Consider the following 16,601-nt stretch of genomic DNA (forward strand, 5'->3'; position numbering starts at 1 on the left):
GACAATGATTTCTCTTTTTACCCCCATGTAAATACTGTGTCAGGGGAATGCTTTCTGTGATTAAGTTTGTTGACTTTCTACCCTTTTCAGCAAGGAAGTTGGTTGCTCATGACCTGGTCTCCTCAAGGCTTGGCTACTGCAATAGTCTCCTCTTGGGTTTGCCTAACTGTAAGGAAATGCCTCTTTTTGCATGTTCACCCCCACATTTTTGGACTGATGCTGCTGGTTTTTCGACTCTGAGATTGCACTGAGGCCAGTGCCAGTGTTCCTAACATCTTTACAAAGTGTATGTCAAATTGGCTATACTCAATGAGCAAGTGCTGACTTAATTGTAAGTCTTTAGAATATGGTGCCCAGAGCACCCAGGGCATGCAAGACAGAGTGTCCTCACAGGACTGCAGCACTGGTTGTCCAACCCGGAGTGTGACAAAGGACAAAATGGCTCCTTGCCTGCCACTGCACAATAGAAGAGCAGTTTGTTCACTGCTAGTTCGACATTGCCATAAAAACCAATGGCAAAGCGACCACTCCGTTAACCCTAAATATAAGTCCTCCCTAAGGAAGGCCTATGCAGACCAATGGCAGGATGCTATGTATTGTTAAGTAAGAAACAAATCTTTTTGATATGTCCTAACAGGAACACTTTGAAATTGTCATTTTGCTGGGGAAAATTTAGTAGCCCTATTGTAAACACAGGGTTTACTGGCTGGCATTCCAGCCTGGCTAACTTCTGAATAGGAGTACCTAATTGGGCACTGTAAGGTATCAAATTAATTGTGGCATTAAATCTGCCTTGATACCCAAGTAGAAATGAATGCCACTTTTACAGTTGAGCAACTTTTAGAAAGTTGCCACTCTGTGTCCAGCTAGTCCAGTGGCGTCACAAAGGCCTTTGCACACAGACAACTTTCTGCCCGCCTGGGGGCGGAGCTTGCCTGGCTTACAGATGGCCACGGCTTAAGAGCGCTCCACTAGCCATTGAAACGATCTGGTAATTATCCTTGTATTCCCGGTCCCCCCCGGCATACGAAAATTGCCGCCGCTGTGTCTGGGAAGTACGGGCTATCGAATGAGCCCAGTATGAAGATAATTGGCACGCCCAGCCTGCGGAGGCGAAGAGTGACGACATGAGGCCTTTAACGTGTGTGCGGTGGGGTCTGCGCCCGTGCCCGGCTGTAAGCGGTTGTGGACGCCTGTTTCCCCCGACGGTGCGGGCCCTGAGCAGCAAGACGGTGCGGTGATCGAGGGGTTCTGTTGCGGTCTCCTTTCGGAAGTTCCTGCTGGCAAGACAATCCTCTGCCTGAAAGGTGAGGCGAGTGTACGGCATGGAAGCGATCTAGGAGAGGGGAGACGGAGCGCCCTAGACTCGATTAGCCGCATGGACAGCCATTATAATATAATAAACAGTAACTGAAAATACACTGCAGCAGCTGCCCTGAAGTGTTTCTTACTAATATTGCTGCTGAGCGACGAGTGACCATAACGCTTGCCAGAAGGGATGTGAAGAGACTCTCAGGCACTGGAGGAAGAAGGCCTGGGCCTGCTGACATCTTTGGCGGCACCTTCCCCCTACCGCATCTATTGCCGGACATCCGAGCCTGAGGCGGGCGAGGGCTCAGTGCAGCCTGGCGCACACAAGAAGGCTGCTACTCTACATCTAAATGAGCTTTGCGATACGGAGCCTGAAACTGCAACTTAAGTGCTGAAGGCGGAGAGCTGTGTGCCCCAATATAAACGTTTAGTGGCTGTGGGACATTTGGACTCGAGGCGCAGTTTACACAGTGAGCCTCAAGGTGATCTTTATTGGTCACTCGGTTCTAGTGCGGAGGTCTCCTTGTATGGAGCACGAGGCTCCTTGACTACAATACGACGGGCATCAGCAGAGTGTGGCTGGGCTTGTGTGGTGCCGTGAGACCTAAACTGTGAAGAGTGACTGCCAAGTGGGGGTACTGAGTGCCCTGGGAGACCGCACTGTCTGGCAATCATCTTGGGAGAACCTTACTGAAGCTTAACTAGGGACTAAAAGTGGCCTACGCACTCTCCTCTGTTCTACACTCTAAAGATGGGCAAGGTGGACAAAACACAGCAGAAGCTGCAATTTGAGCAGCGTAAATCGCACCATAGGGAGGAGGAGGCAGACCCGGCCAGGGCAGAACAGCAGACGGCTTCAGAGGAACCGGAGGGGGAGCTGAGACAGATTCTAGCAGCTATGCAAAAGAGCCTGTACACTATGGATGCTAAAATTGACTCTCTTGCCTACAGAATGGACAGGATGTTGGAGCGCACAGACAAACATTCAGACAGAATAGATATGACAAAGAGGAGAGTTGAGGACGTTGAAGAGGCGTAAACGGAAGCTGACGCACCGCAGCTACAAATAGGGAAGATGCTAATGACCCTGAGGGAAAAAGTGGAAGATTTAGAAGCTAGATCTAGACGCAGTAATATCCGAGTCGTTGGGCTGCCTGAGACCACGCCAATTAGAAACATGGAAGTTTTCACAGAAAAGTTGCTTGTCACTCTGCTAGGCCGGGATACGTTCTCAGACATGTTTATTATAGTGGAGCACGATCATCGCTCTTTGGGGCACAGGCCGCCACCGCGTGCCCCACACCGCCCAGTGATTGCAAAATTATTCAATTATAGGGATAGAGACGCTGCCCTGAAGAAGGCCAGAGAGATGAAAGATCTGCTGTATGAAGGCTCTTCCCTATCACTATTCCCTGATTTTACTATTAAAGTCCAGGAGGCAAGAAGACAGTTTGTCTCAATGAAGCAGAAACTGAGAGAACTGGGATTGGACTACGCTATGCTCTACCCGGCTAGGCTTAGGGTCATAATGAATGGCACTTCGAAAATATTTGTTGACCCTAGGTCACTACAAAAGGCCCTTAAGGACTGTAAAAAATCAGGCAGACAAGACAACTTGAATCAGGAACAACCGGATGCAGCAGGAGGTGATCTGGAGGAGTAAAGAGCCCAGATGTGTTAATTACAGTAAAAGGTATATTATTGTTATTGTTATTCTTAGGGGATGTCTCTCGAGGAGTTACCCTGGGGTAATACGGTGCTCTGGGACATGGACTATTTTGGTGCCAGCACCCCATGAGATATTTGAAGTGACTCAATATATGTTTGGAACTATTGTGCAAGGATTAGGTGCTATGTCATGATTATGCCACCTCATATGCTGGGGTGCGGCCTGCCCTGAGGGGACTTATGGCTCATAGTCATGTGGGGACTCCTTAATAGCTGTGGATGGCTAGTTTTCTTTTCACAAGGTTATAAGTGTAAGTTCACGTGAAGCCGGTAACATCCGTCCCTGAGTGTTACCCACTACCTGAAATATTTTACCATAGGTCGGTAAAATATTTGACTTTAGGTCGGGCCCACAAAAAAACACCAGTGCCCCCTCCACTGCTTAAAAAACACAGGGTGAACCCGCTGGCACCAGGCCCTTTGGTGGCTCCCACTCTCCCCATTTCATCCAGCTGCCCCTCACCAGTTTTTTGGTGGTCAAGATACAGTCTGGGCGACTTTGATCGGTTGCTTCGATTGCTCTGGGCTGCTGGTATACGTCTTGGTATTGCCAATCCTCTTCTAGTTCTTCTAGTCGACCCCCCTCCCCTCCGGACGCTTAACTCCTCCTTCCGATAATGTTTTCCACTGCAAGACAACCCCTTCCGACCTATGGTGCTCCGGTGCAGAGTGTGAAACTGGCCCCAGATGAAATGGTTTTTTTAATGACACTAATCCGGACCGTGGGCTCGTGGACTGCGAATTTGAGATCCCACTGATGTACTATCTTCCTTTGCCGGTTTTGACTAACTTCTAAACGTTGATTCTGCTGCTGGACTCCATTCCCACCAGAAAAACTGTTTGTTATTAACACTGAGCCTGAGCAACCTTGGCTAATGCCCGGTGAAGCTGTCCTATGCAGCTATAGAGAAGTCTGGCTCAGGTTCACCCCCTTGGCCGTCACCTACCCAGCCGGACATTTTTCCCTGTCTCCCTGTTGTGTCTCCTTCCCTCCCCAACCTCCTCCTTCCTTGATTCTTTGACTTTCCGCCTGACTCAATCTGCATCCCTCCCTCCTGTTCACCATTCCGCCCCTACCCTACTTTACCCGTTAAGACGTGTTCGCCTGGCTATTTTACACGCTAATAACTCATATTATTGTATAACCTCTTGTTTTCTCTCATATGTCCACTCTTGGAATAATGTGCAACTTGTAACTGATGTGGCTTTGCAACAATGTAACCTCTTGTAAAGCGCTCTAAAACCTCCGGGTCTAGCCAGCGCTATATAAAACTCATCAAATAAATACCTGTTTTGCATAAATTTCTCTTATATGTTTTTCCACTTGATATGGAATTGCTATGCAATACAAGAAGGGTGAGCTGGACTCGACCATGCCCTGTTAGGAAAGGCATGGCGTGGGTGGGGAGCTTTTTTGTTCAGTACTATAGTGCAGGATGCAGGTAATGTGCAGGCTATGTTCTACTGTTGAGGATGTACCTGGGACGTAATCTGTGTTACTCTGGTCATAAGATGGTCCCTGACGTGATATTTGCACTAATACCTGATGGAAGGTAGAGGTTATAAAGTTAGACTACTTACTTGGAATAGTAGAGGTCTGAATGACTATAGGAAGCTATGTAAGGTGATGGCATACCTTATGAGGTATGAGATAGGCATTGCACTTCTGCAGGAGTCTCACCTGCCTGCAGGTAGCAATATGTAGAGGTACCCAACTCAATACGGTCTCATTCACTCAGCTGGCTTCACTACCCATGCCAGGGGTGTCACCACATGGGTGAACCCCAAGTCAGGTATTAAAATACAAGCTCTTGAAACTGACACAGCTGGGAGATACGCAATTTCCAGATGTATGGGAAAGGGGATCGATTGGCTGATGGTTAATGTCTATGGGCCTAATTATGACTGCCCGTTGTTCTATCAGAACTTGCTGGGGCATATGAAAACTGGGAGGGCTTTGCTCCTTTTCTGAGGTGGTGACTTCAATTGTGTGATAGATCCCGCTCTGGACTGATCGGGTGGGCCGGTGAGAAGCCCTTCTGCAGCAGCAAAGGTGGTCTGTGATATAGCCATACAGCTTGATTTACTAGACGTATGGAGGGAAAGCTCCCCAGGGGTGGGAGGGTTCACCCATTATTCTGCATCACAACAACTACAAACTAGACTAGATTATTGGTTTGTATCAAGAAGCCTTATGCTGTGAGTGCAGGACTGTAAGGTGCTTCCCCGCTCTTTCACAGATCACTCCCTAAATTTGCTAGACATAGTTAATTTAAGGAAGAGGCCGGCGCCCTTTACATTGCGCTTCCCACCATTCTCAATAATGGACAGTGTTTTCCGGGCTGAGCTTGCTGAGGCAATAGAATCCCTCTTTGGCATTAACATAGGATCGGTCCACAAGTTTGCAACTGTTTGGGAAGCATTTAAAGTATATATCAGGGGGATAGCTATGGCTAAACATTCTGAAGTGTTGGCATTCAATGCGTCAACGCTTGAAGCATCTAGAGGAAAGGCTAGCTGAGTTGGAAAAAGAAATAGTGGAGAATGACTGCCCTGCTTCAGCGGAAAGATTGAAAGATATGCTGATTGAATATCATGAGACTGCAGATAAAGAAGTAAAGCATATGGAAAGTATGCAGTGGCTCGCACGTATGATGAACGTGACTGTCCTGGTGCGGTGCTGGCTGCCCTGCTGTGAGGCAGGAGGGAGGCAGCAAGTGTGACTGAGATACGAGCAGCGGATGGGGGTTTGCTGTTTGAAACCACAGATGTTGCTAACAGGTTCAATCAATATTACACTGCTCTATATAGCAGGAAAGTCTCCACTGAAGAGATGGCCATTGCTGACTATCTTGAACAGCTTCAGATGCCCTGGCTTTCAGATGAACAGATGAGGCCTTTGGACGCCTATGAGATATCGACGGCACTGAGCTTGATGAGATCCGGCGGAGCGCCTGGAGCGGGATGGTCTTACTGTTCCATTCTACAAATAATTTAAAGACTTACTTATCCCACACCTGTGCACTCTTTTTGAAAAGATGGGAGAGGAGGGAATGATGTCTGCTTCTATGAGAGAGGTGCTTATAGTAACTATACTAAAGCCTGGTAAACCGGCGGATGAATGCTCGTCATTTCATCAGTTATCGCTTCTCAATGTCGACACAAAATTATTTGCGAAAGTCCTAGCTAACCGCATGGCTCCGCTGGTTCCCCTGCTGGTAGGTTCAGAGCAAGTGGGGTTTGATTCCAGGATGTAACCTTTATTACAACCTTAGAACGGTATACGGAGCAATGCAGCATATTAGACCTGAGATTAATGCGGCAGCAGTCTTCCTAGACGCTGAGAAGGCCTTTGACTCAGTGGAATGGCCATTCATCTATGCAGTCTTGAGCCGAATGGGAATGGGCGATATTTTCTTACGTTAGTTGGAGGTCTTATATAGTTCTCCATCTGCTCAAATCTGTGTAGGCGACATTGTTACGTCCCCTATAAAAATATCCAGAGGTACGCGGCAAGGGTGTCCCCTATGCCCACTGCTATATGCTCTAGTAGCAGAACCGCTCGCTTGTGCCCTCAGGGAATACCACAGCCATAGGGAAATTAGATTCCCCGGGTATAACCTCATTGTGTCATCCTACGCGGATGATACGTTATTGTATGTAAGAGACCCGGAGGTAAATCTCAACCCAATTCTTGATGAGGTGGTAAAATATGGTGACAGATCGGGCTTGAAAATTAATTGGGCAAAGTCGACAATCTTTCCCTTAACCCCTGCTATGGTACCAACGGAGTTGGGTTATCCGCTCAGTGGTCAACTGAAGCTATTAGATACCTTGGCGTTCGGGTACACACGGACTTGGCTGGGGTGATCAAGGAGAATTATGGTAGACTCATCACTAGAGTAGATATTGAAAGAAGGATCCGTCTACCTCTGTCACTCCTGGGACGTATATCCCTTATAAAGATGGTACAAGATAGATAAATCTTCTTTATTCGGTTTTTGAAAAAGAAAAAACCATAAAAGAATTTCAACAATAACATACAATTCCGTAAAATAGATTTGATTAAAGTATTCAAAAGAGAAATATTATTAAAACAATTTAAAAGTATATTATACCATTTAACCTCAAGTAACCAGCTATACATCCTCAAAGATTATTCCTATGATAAAAAATACATTTAAGAAAAGTACTAACACTTTTGCAAACAAATTCAGAGTCCAGGAATTGCAACCGTAACATAGCTGGCCGGCACCTTCTAAAACCTAACCGTCTCAATACAGGAACTAACCAGAGTTTGCGGTGTGAAGTATAATATTTGCAGAACAAAATAGTGTGCATTGTAGATTGCTCTGCTATTTCGTCACATGGACACACCGGCAAATGTTCCTCCCAAGTGTTTTTAGAAGGGAAGGCTACTATCCTGTGGAAGATATTTAACCTAAATCTGGTCAATAAAAACCGCTCAAACTGCGACTGGACATACGTCAAATATGGTTCGATATCCAAAGTTGTCATCACTACCATGGAATGGCGAACCGATGGTTTCCGTACCTCTGCGCACATACGTGATTGTTCGACATGGGACAATGCCCTTATTTTTAGTTCCTTCTTGGGTATTTCAGAAATAAGTTCTGGTTTCAGATAATATTTACCCAGTCCTAGGTCAGATAAAAAATGTTTTATGTACATCAGCCACTCGATCTTCCCCACGTGGTCCAATGACATACAATCTGCCAGTAGCTTCTTTGTGAAGGTATTTTTGGTCGAAGTCCAAACGCGGCGCCACAGTAGGAGTGGTTCGATTTTTGCGATGTCCTCAATATGGGGAGTCCCCAATTCAGTATGGCATGCGAAGGTGGAGACTCGTTTTGGAACCGCCAGGAGAAATCTCAAGAAGTTGTTTTCTGCCACCTGGAGGGAATTAGTATTTTTGTATCCCTAAAGGCCTGCTCCGTAAAGTGCTGTCGAAAGGCATTTCGCTTTGTAGATACGGAGAAGCTCTACAGGTGGCCTCTTACCCAATTTTTGTGAAAATTTTATTAGGGCGGCATTTGCCCTCAAAAGGTGATGTTTGCGGGCTTCTATGGCTGGCTTCCAATTTAGCTTCGCATCCATCATTACACCAAGATATGGGTATTGGACCGTTGATTCTAGCCTTTCCTTGTCTAGGTAGATACTCTTCCCCCTTTTTCTGCCCTGCCCCACTACCATAACAAACGTTTTTTTTATATTTATACGAAGGTCTAATTTGCCCATGAAACTTGCGTACCGTTCCGTTGCCTTTTGTAATTCTCGTGGGGTACGTGCAAGTATCACGGCATCATCCGCATATAAGAGGGCTGGTATCAAGCGTTCTCCAACTCGAGGGAGGTCCTGGGCCCCCTGTAACATCTCCATCTCAAGACCATTTGTATATAACGAAAAGAGAAAGGAGGCCAGGACGCAACCCTGCCTGACACCACGCTCTACTGCAAATGAATTCGAGAGTTCTCCCCGGACTCCAAAGCGTACCCTGGCAGAGGCGTTCATATATAATTCACGAAGGAGAGTTACTAGGACCGGGTCTACACCCATTTTGCTAAGAATTATCCATAGTTTCGAGTGAGAGACGCAGTCAAAAGCCGCGGACAGGTCAACATAGACCATATATAGTCTGCCCCGCTTTGCAGAGACATATTTCCCCATAATTAGGGACAAATTTAGGGCCTGCTCAATTGTCCCAAAGCCCTCCCTGAAGCCAAACTGGATATCAGAGAGGACCTTTTCATCGTCCACCCACTCCTGGAGTCGCTGGAGAACCACTCTGCCCAGTACCTTCCCCAGAGAGTCCAGGAGCGAGATTGGACGGTAGCAAAAAACATCCTCCCTATCTCCCTTCTTGAAAATAGGGACCATGGTTGATTGTGTCCAGGATTTAATTAAACCGCACTTCATTACTGCGTCGAATACCCTTTTTAGGATGGGGGCCCACAGTTCTAGATTAGATTTAAAAAAGTCCACTGGCACACCATCCGGGCCAGGGGCTTTCCCACTTTTACTTGATTTAACTGCATTGATGATTTCAATTAGTGTGACATCTATTGAAATTGGGAAGGAATTGGGCAGGGTCCTCCTGACATTATCTTCTATTAGGTCAGTTTCTGGAGGTATGGCAAAGATTTTTGAGAAATGGTTTACCCACGTCGGACCATCAATTGCCACATCTACCGATGGCTGATTGCTATTATCTAGCAGGAATGGAGCCTTGACCAGTTTCCAGAAGGCATCGCTGTTTCTAGTCAGGGAACTCTCTTGGAGTTGATCCCATAATGCTTGTTTCAATTCTTGTTTCCTGCCCTTACATACTAAAGTATAAATTCTTCTTAGCTTCCTAATCTCGTCCTGGTCTCTAGGGACTTTTGACAGGGCTCGCTTTAATTTTTTATGTGCCATAGAACAATTGTGGTCAAACCACCCTCTTTTTCCCCCCACATTTCCTTTGCACTTTTTGGTTAGCAACTCCTTTACCTTGTCTAAGATTTCCCCGAAGTTATCCAAAACCTCCTGGTTCCCCGTGTTAATATCTAAGCATTTTACTATTGCCTCGTATGTCGTGCGCACCACCCTTTTTGTTAAATCTACGGGGTCTATCTTACCCCACCCTAAGGTATAGCCGTTTATTTTTTTAAGGTATATTTCGTGTTGGGCAAGGATGGAATTTATAAGCGAGGGCGGGAGCTGAACTTGGTCCAGGAATAAAACTATGGACAGGGCAGCATGGTCACTTAGGGTATTTATGAGAATACTAAAATTTCCAACCTTGTTTCCTAATGTGGCTGTGGCCAATACATAATCGATTGACGACTCACAGCCCCTTCCCAGATAAGCTGGTTCCAGCTGCCCATTAAAAGGTTTTGGCGTATTTAATATTACGAGTCCTAATTCGGACATGGATTCGTTTAAGAAGTTTCCCACCTCTAAGTGGCTGAAATGAGTTGTTTGACCATCTGTTTCATCCACCACCCCGCAGAGGTTAGTGTTACTTCTAGTACAGGGGTGATGGTTGAAATCACCTCCCCATATGATGCTTGGGGGATCCTGAGTTTTTTTCTGTTTAGACCAGGTTACAAGTTTCTTACGGAGAGCCCCTAATATGTGCAATCTATCAATTTCTGTCACGTTATCGTATAAATTTACGACAAGAATGATCTTTTTCTCCTCAAAATGTTAGTTTTAGTACCTGGTAGTTTAATTCTAGTGCAAGGGGTGTAATCTCTAGGCCCGATAAAGTGTTCGCAATGTAGATCACCAACCCACCTTTGGGTCTGCCATGCAAGACAGCTTTTGCTGGAGTAAAAAAGGTTTTATACCCTATTAAATGCAGCTCAGTTGTTGCCCATGTCTCCTGTAAACAGATCACATGGTGTTCCTGTACATAGTTTAGAATACTCCCATTTATGATTTTTCTCTTGAGCCCCGCAATGTTCCAGTATAAAAATTGTATTTTTAAACTTTTCTGGGTTACGTCAGTTCTTTCAGTCGAGTCTATTTCCTCTTGGGAGGAACTCTTTACGATTGGTTGACCTTCTTCTCTTAATAAACTAGATATGCCGTTTAGTGTATTTTCCAACATGGGGAGGTCATCTTCATTGGGTAATCTATGTACTGAGTCGTCTATGACTTCCTGCAAAAGGGGAATATCTTCCTCATTTGCAGATAGTAGGTCACCCAATGCATCTTGCTCTCTGTCTTCTGATGCTTTACCAATGGCATCCCCTTCCGCAGTTACAGAGTCCTGCGCTATGCAAGGCTCTGAAGGAGACGGCCTTTACGGGACTCTCCACTGCCGTTTAAGTCAGTCAACTTCATCTAGTCCGAAGAGCATTGAATAACGATTATAGGTGGGCACGTTACACCCATAATGTGGAGGAAAATTATTATTGTCGTTGTGGAACCCCCTATATGACTGGGGATAAAAGCGATAATTATCCACGTTTTGGCGCAGAAATCGGGGACCCACTTCCTTCCAATCCAAATAAGGATTTTTTACTGGGATAGATTTTACATATGAGGTTGGGTCTCTTGGATAGAAATAACTGACGTAATGGGTGGAGATAATGTCCCCCCCTCTTGTTTCGTACCAGTCTCCGATGCTCCTTACTGCTCTATGATCTTTAAAGTTTATAATTATCACATCCCCAGTTCTATCTTTGGGTCTTGATCCCACCCAAATTGCTCGTCTCACGGTCAAAATTTCTCCACTGACAGGTAGGTAATGGTCTATTCTGCTCCAGCCAATGGATAGTTTTATTTTTTAAGGCGTGATGATCCTCTCTGACCCCCTTTGCAAGCTCTGGTACACCAGCCATAATAATCGTATAAGGGGCCGATTGTGGTGGTAAGTCTACTATTCTTTTTGTTTCTCTAGGTAACTGTGTGGGTGGCAACTTTCCCTTTTCGTTCCCGACTACTCCGTTTACTAGTTGGGAGATTTTATCTGCTGGGAGATTTTTAGTGGGTCCTTTCTTATCCCCTTCCCTTTTATTGCTAGACTGGACAGTCTCCCTATTTCCCTGACTATTGGCTAGAGAGGAGAGTTTCTCCTTACTAGTTGTTGGTTTATTTGTTTTGAACAGAGCTTTTTTCCCCTGTGTGCTTACTGCTGTTACAGGCACAGCGCTTGTCGAAGATTGTGATATTGACAAAATAGGAGGCGTTATATGGTTACTACCAATGTTTTTGGCATAAGCGCTTTGCAATTCTATCAAGGCGGCAGTATTCCCTTCTATTTGACTACCCAAGCTATCTAAATGTGCACTTATCATTCGTGTTCTCTCTAACAAGGGGAGTAGAAGGGATTTCATCAAGACCTCTAATTTGTTGATGAAATCGGTTTCTAAATATGAGGTATTTAAGGATCCTGAAAGTTTAGAAATAGCGGGGGGGTTGTTTATCTCCAAGAAGAGAGAGGGTCCTACCGCCTCAGAGGGTCTTATGGAGTGGGGAGCAGAGGGACTGATTTTTTGTATTTTTGTTTGGGTTATCGCAGATGGAGATCCCCTTCTTTTCCTTTTTTTTGAATCACTCCGATGCTGGTCTATGATCGATGGAGAAACTGAGAATAATTTGGGGGAATTTGATAATCCACATGTATTTGAACAAGGTGAGGAGAAATTTGTAGGAAGCACAGCGTTAGCGTTAGCGGTGGAAGGTATATCATCATCGTCCTCCACCCTTACCGCTGTTGGAAGAGTGGAACCCTGTGCTAAGTCCAAATGTGTCCTCCTTGGGGAAGTAACTTGGGCTAATAACCCCAGAGAAGAGCGTTTCCCAGTTAGTAAATCTAGTGACAGACGCTTCTCTGTATCAGCTATTTCTTTTTCAAGTACATTTGTTACCCTCTTAAAAAATTGATCAATTGTCCCAGTTGCAGTTCCATGTGATGTATTGACAGTTATGGTGCGGGATTTTCCCGTTTGTGTAGACATGGTAGAATACTAGTCAACAGAGATTGTAGTGAGGGTTTCCAGGCACGAAGAAGTATTATTACAGAAAAAAGTAATTCCTGTAAAATCTTTGAAAGGTCCAAACAGTGGTCACAACAGATCCGGAGGACAGTCTTACCATAAAGTAGATGTCAGGGTAGTGGCCCGTCCCGTCCCTCGTCGTCCTTAGATGGCCCGCCCTTTGCCCGGGCTTAGCCCCGCGCGCTCCCGCGCAGCGGGGAAGTATGTTGTTAAAATAGGGAAATACTTGGGCGGGGGGCGTGGCGGCCAGGGAGAGCAGCCCAGGTGTTGGTAATTGGGCTCGCAGGGACTCCTGGACTATGGAGTCCCCGCTGCTCGCAGCCCCGGTCCGAGTACGTTTACCCCAGATGGCAAGCAGCCCCTTCCAGCAAACTTCCGCGCTGAGTTAGCGCGCTGCGGGACCCGCGCAGCGGGTCCGGCGAGTTGCAGGCAACAGGAACAGTAGAGATGGCCAGGAGCAGTCCAGCGTCGCTCCTAACGTCAGTAAACAGTAAGTAATCCCGCTGTTGGAAGGATGCAAATCCTCTTTTACTCCCGTGGACGGGTGGCGTGGCGGCCAGGGAGAGCAGCCCAGGTGTTGGTAATTGGGCTCGCAGGGACTCCTGGACTATGGAGTCCCCGCTGCTCGCAGCCCCGGTCCGAGTACGTTTACCCCAGATGGCAAGCAGCCCCTTCCAGCAAACTTCCGCGCTGAGTTAGCGCGCTGCGGGACCCGCGCAGCGGGTCTGGCGAGTTGCAGGCAACAGGAACAGTAGAGATGGCCAGGAGCAGTCCAGCGTCGCTCCTAAAGTCAGTAAACAGTAAGTAAAGATGGTAGTTTTGCCTAGGTTTCTATTTCTTTTCTTAAACATACCCATTGTTCTGCCCCTGCATATTTTTAAAATCATTCGCTCACTTCTCATTAGACTTTCTTGGGCAGGAAATCAACCAAGGTTCAGTTGGAATATACTAACTGTCCCATATTCATTGTGGGGTTTGGGTGCACCGGACCTCGAGCTCTACTACCGAAGCTCCCACGCCTACCACTGGCTGCGAGAGGACACATGCCCGCCACATCTATTTATAGAAAAGGTTGCAGCAGCTCCGGAGCAGTTACCAACACGACTGTTCCGGACACCGATAAGAAGAACAGGGGTCTTGGATTCTATAAACTCTGTAGTGCATGCTTGGCATAACTTGCTGAAACGTCAGGCGGGAGCCATTCTTTATTTTCCATTGGCCCCAATTAAGTGGTGCGATTGGATGCCAATAAGTCGCGAGAGAGGGGTTATTCAGGCGCTTGATAAAATAGGTGTCTCTAAGATGGAGGATCTGTTTGTGGAAGGTAGGGCCCATTGCTGGGACGAGCTGAATGTAGAGGACATTCTCCCCTCGCAGTTGGTTCGCTTCCAATTTCATAGGGTTAGACACAAATTAAGCGAGCTTCTGGGCTCAGCGATGCTGGAGCCCCCTGAGTTAAAAGCTCTTTCCCACCTCTTACGTTGAAAGACCCCTCGTAAATTTGTCTCTAAAATATACTCTATAATGCTAGACAATAGACAGCATCACTACACCAAAGCCAGAATAGAATGGCAAACTGATTTAGGAGTTGCACTAGACTACAAAGTGTGGAGCTACTATTGTGAGGTTACTAAACAAGTGTCACTAAATGGTAGATATTGGCTAATTCATTTTAAATTCTTCAAAAGGGTGTACTACAATCCTGTGCGGCTACTTAGATATGGACTACGGGACTCTGCTGCTTGTGAGGGGGTTGGGGTGGACCCTGCTGGGTTTATGCATCTTGCCTGGGCGTGCCCCGGTATAGCTTACTATTGGAAACAAATCTTCAAATTACTGAGTGAAATTTGCGGCCTGGAACTCACACTAAAACCATTGATGGTCTTGTTGGGGTATACGTGGAAGTTACCCAAGGATTTTCGTAGATTAATTGACATGGGACTATAGCTCGCCAAATGTAGGATTGCTATCAGGTTGGGCACGTGGCCCGATCCCTACAATTTCTGATTGGTCCAAGGACATGATATACTGCAATATCCAATCCAAGCTGTACAGAGAGCTGCTTCCACCGCTGAATCGCCCTAAGAACTTCTGGGGCCTGTTCAAACAATACTTGGTGGGAAAGGAAACAGGGAAGCAGAGGGAGCAAAGGTTCAAAATAAGGAGTAAATGACTTGAACTTGCTCGCATAAATGGTGTAGTTATGTTAGATAAGATTTGTACAGCTGGAACTGTGATAATAATCCCTCAACCATAGACTAAAACTATTGTTAACTCCAAAGAAGCAATTAATTATTTGTGAAATGATTGTATATCAGTGAAGAATGCCTCTTACTGCTATTTCTATCAATTGATGCACATTGTAACTATTTTTTCTCTGCACTGTATGTACCCTGGCATATTGTTTAATAATTAATAAAAAAAAAATCTGCCCGCCTGGGAGACGTGTGAATGATTCCCATGCTAAGGAAAAAAAATAGTTGATGCAGAGTGAGATGTTACCTCCTCGCCCAGGAAGGCCACTCGGTGTGTTAGCCCAAAAGGCGACCTTCAAAGGAGAAGCCGCCTTTCAAGGGCCGCCTCCAACAATACTCCCAAGCAGGATGCCTTTTGTTCCTGCAGACTAGTTGGAGACAAGGACAGGGAAGGAAAAACCCATCCCCAAACTAGTTTTCCAGTGTGCGTGTAGACCACAGGTAGCCCCACCTCTAAGGTAGGCTACCAAACTCCTGATGACTGAAGAAGGGCCCTGACATTTTTAAAGTGGGTAGAATAGTGCACGCCGGGAAAGCCAGATGTCACACATTGCAGGAAACACGCCACCATTGACTAGTAACTGCATGCTCCCTTCAGCACACTTTCCAAGGATAAATAAGGCATCCTACTCGACAGATCACATTGGATTTGAAGAAAGGACCAAAGAAGTACTACCCTTCTGCCCTTGACTCCACACAAAGATAGGCTGCACCATCGGAAGGACTGCACCTGCTGCACTGTGAGCTAGTAAAGTTTGGACTGTGCCTGCGGCTCCTGACCCGGGGAAAAGTTGATTAATGGCTCTAGAACAAGGTACTGACTCCAAGGATCAGGAACTTGATCCCCTTGAACCAGCTCCAGGGACACAAGAGCTGAAGAAGCCCAAACCAACAAGTTGGTAGCCCCGCAAAAGCTTTGCCACTACCAGTCGCTGGGTGCACAAAAGGACAAATCTGAGCTAGCCAAATGTGGCACACGTATCTGCCAGACTCGAGAGTGCTATCAGAGTCCAGATTCGTCATACTCAAGGGGCACTAGCCCCCACTTAAGGATCTTGCCCCAACCGCGGTGCAAGGTGACCAGTAACCCATGACCAGCTGGCCTGCAACTGCAATGTAGAGGACCACGATCTCTGTGGCCAAAGTCACACCTCATCACCCGTGGATCGAGGGTACACCACAAAGACACCCCCGTCAACCTCACCTTAACTGGAGAATCCTTTGAGCCTCTTTTGCCGGTATCCTCAACATCAGGACAACTTCATTATAGTCTATGCTGGTTGGCCTGTAAAGTTTGGAACTTGCCTTAAAAACTCTCTGGTGGCCAGGTAACAGTCAGAAGTATCCTCTCTGGTCGCCTTGACCCCCTGCCTGTGAGATTTGGTTGCCCAAGCCGGGCCGAAGTTGCCAAACTAATTCTTTTAAACTTTTGAAAAGTTTACAAACTTTATGCTAACCAATGCTTGTTTGCTGTTGCATTTAAAAGTATTTATAGCTTCAAAAATCTCTATCTCCAGAACCCTCTGGTGGATTTTGATAATCAAAGTCTCTAAAATTCATACAAATATGCTCTAGTTATACAAATTGTTGTTGTGTCTCTTTCTTGTTGTGTGACGTTTTTATTTTGTTGTTTGGTGCTGTTAAATGCTTTACAGAAAGATCCTTAATCAGAGATTGCTGCTCAAAGCCACAACTACCCAGGGTTGAGCTTAAGGTTTACCAACGAGCCTGATTGGACCCAAGGCAATTTTTGCAAGTGTATTTCACGATAAGGCCCCACAGCCATATCATTTAATAC

The 16,601-nt window shown here is 46.1% G+C and overlaps 1 protein-coding gene across 1 annotated transcript in view; it reads right to left on the minus strand.

Moving 5' to 3' along the window:
• Positions 1–16,601, minus strand: part of LOC146789534 (uncharacterized) — a 317,842-nt gene that overhangs the window by 77,386 nt on the left and 223,855 nt on the right. The window lies entirely within an intron of this gene.

This window comes from Triturus cristatus, chromosome 10, assembly GCF_964204655.1.
Source record: "Triturus cristatus chromosome 10, aTriCri1.1, whole genome shotgun sequence".
Lineage (NCBI taxonomy): Eukaryota > Metazoa > Chordata > Amphibia > Caudata > Salamandridae > Triturus > Triturus cristatus.